This window comes from Rhincodon typus, chromosome 45 (genome assembly GCF_021869965.1).
Source record: "Rhincodon typus isolate 14 chromosome 45, sRhiTyp1.1, whole genome shotgun sequence".
Lineage (NCBI taxonomy): Eukaryota > Metazoa > Chordata > Chondrichthyes > Orectolobiformes > Rhincodontidae > Rhincodon > Rhincodon typus.
The window spans coordinates 6,955,640-6,958,626 of NC_063376.1; positions in this window are offsets into that span (position 1 = coordinate 6,955,640).

Sequence of the window (2,987 nt, forward strand, 5' to 3'; positions counted from 1 at the left end):
CTCACAATGTGGTCTCCTCTACGTTGGGGAAACGAAGCGTAGACTTGGCGACCGCTTCGCAGAACATCTACGTTCTGCTAACAAAAAAGTCCCTGAACTACCTGTTGCCTGCCACTTTAACGCACCACCCTGCTCTCTGGCCAACATCTCTGTCTCCAGCTTGCTACAGTGTTCCAGTGAATCCCAACGCAAGCTGGAGGAACAACACCTCATTTACTGCTTGGGGTCCCTACAGCCCTCTGGACTCAATATTGAGTTCAATAATTTTAGGGCCTAAACTCTCCCATGTCCCAGCCCCCCCACCCCACACACCAGGCCTTGTTACCACATAGCCTGCCACTACACACCCCCTGTTGTTAGTCACTAACAGTCCCCCATTAACAACTATTCACCCTCCCAGCCTGATCGTTAGCAACTCCTTTGTCTGTCCAACTGTCTTTCTCTCTCTTCGGGCTCTATCCCCACCTATTGTTTACTCCTTACTCCCTCTCCTCACCCTATCTTATGCATATAAACTGACATTTTCCTCACTGCCATAGAAAGGGTCACCGGGCCCGAAACGTTAACTCTGTTTTCTCCTTCACAGATGCTGCCAGACCTGCTGAGCTTTTCCAGCAACTTCTGTTTTTGTTCCTGATTTATGGCATCTGCAGTTCTTTCGGTTTTTATTTAAGATACTTGGGAGTCCTTGTTTAGGATTTTTTTAAGGGTTAACATGCAGGTTCAGTGGGCAGTTGGGAAAGCAAATGTAATGTTAGCATACATTTCGAGAGGGCCAGTATACAAGAGCTGAGATGTACTGCTGAGGCTATTTAAGAGATAGTGAGAACTGCAGATGATGGGAGTCAGAGATAACACACAGTGTAGAGCTGGATGAACACAGCAGGCCAGGCAGTATCAGAGGAGCAGGAAAGCTGACGTTTCGGAATTTCTGAAAACCCGAAATGTCGACTTTCCTGCTCCTCTGATGCTGCTTGGTCTGCTGTGTTCCTCCAGCTCCACACTGTGTGTTATATCTGACGCTGTATAAGGCTGTGGACAGACTGCGTTAGGAATATCGTGAGCAGTTTTGGGGTCCCGTGTCCAAGGAAGCATGCGTTGACATTGGAGGGTGTCCAGAGGAGGTTTACAAGAACGATCCCGGGGTTGGAGGGTTTGTTACAAGAGAAATGGTTGAGGACTCTGGATCTGTACTCGATGGAGTTTAGAAGGATGGTGGGGGTGGAGTCTGATTGAAACTTACAGTATACTGAGGGGCCTGGATACAGTGAACATGGAGAAGATGTTTCCAGGAGAGACTAGGACCTGAGGGCACAGCCTCAGAGTGAAAGGATGACCCTTTAGAACTGAGATGAGGAGGAATTTCTTCAGCCAGAGGGGAGAGGGGCGTGAATCTGTGGAACACGTTGCCACAGGAAGCTGTGGGGGATAAGTCATTGGGTGTCTTTAAGTCAGGGATAGATAGGTTCTTGATGGGTAAGGGGATCAAGGGTTAAGGGGAGAAGGCAGGAGAATGAGGTTGAGATGCATTTCATGTTCTTATAGAAGGATGCGATAGCACTGGACAGGGGGTGAGCAGAGGAGATTCACCAGGATGTTGCCCTGGGATGGAGCGTTTCAGCGATGAAGAGAGACTGGATAAGCTCGGGAACAGAGAAGGTTGAGAGGGGAAACAGAGGTGCATAAGATTATGAGGGGCATGGACAGGGTGAATAGAGAGCAGCTTAGTTGAAGGGTCAATGATCCAGGGACATATCTTTAAGGTGAAAGGCAGGAGGTTTGAAGAGGAGGAGGCAGGAGGCAGGAATTTAAGGACGGTGGGGGTCTGGAAGGGTAGTTGAGGCAGGAAACCTCAAACTTGAAAAAGTACTTGAAATCAAGGCTATGGGCCTAGTGCAGGAAAATGGGACTCATGTAGGGAGTAGTATATTCTGGGTAATACAGAGTCGATGGGCCAAAGGGTATGATTCTACCCACCTCACTATTCTCTAATCCCATTTCTCAGCACTTAGTATCTCAGTTGCACATCTAAACACTTAGAGTCATCAAGTCATACAGCTGAACAGCACAGAAACAGACCCTTCGGTCCAAATCATCCATGCCGACCCAGATATCCTAAATTAATCCAGTCCCATTTACCAGCATTTGACCCATATCCCTCTAAACCCTTCCTATTCATATACCCATCCCGATGCCTTTTAAATGTTGTAATTGTACCAGCCTCCACCATTTCCTCTGGCAGCTCGTTCCATACATGCAGCACCCTCTACGTGAAAAAGGTTGCCCCTCAGGTCCCTTTTAAATCTTTTCCTCCCCTCACCTTAAACCTACGCCCTCTAGTTTTGGACTCCCCTACCCTTGGAAAAAGGACCTTGTCTATTCACCCCATCCATGCCCCTCATGATGTTATAAACCTCTCTAAGGTCACCCCTCAGCCTCCGACCCTCCAGGGAAAATAGCCCCGGCCTATTCAGCCTCTCCCTGTAGCTCAAACCCTCCATCCCTGGCAACATCCTTGTAAATCTTTTCTGAACCCTTTCAAGTTTAACAACATCTTTCCGATAGAGACCAGAACTGAACAAAGTATCCAAAAATGGCCAAACCAATGTCCTACTTCAATGTTGTGACAAACCTCAGGGCACGTGCAACTTGATTCTTGACCTCCTGGACCAAAGATAAGGACAGTACTGCTACCTCACTCTGGTTAGCACCTATACCCACCATGCCTCAATCTTAACCAGTCTCATTTTTATTGAGCCCCATGACAGATGCTGTTACAGTTCATAGAGTCCACACTGTGCAGAAATAGGCCATTCAGCCCAACAGGTTTACACTGACCCTCCAAAGAGCATCCCATCCCCAATCCCTGTTACCATGTATTACCTATCTAACCTATACATCCCTGGACACTATGGGGCTGTTTAACACGGCCAATCCACCCTAACCTGCACATCCCTGGGCACTATGGGACAATTTAGCACGGCCAA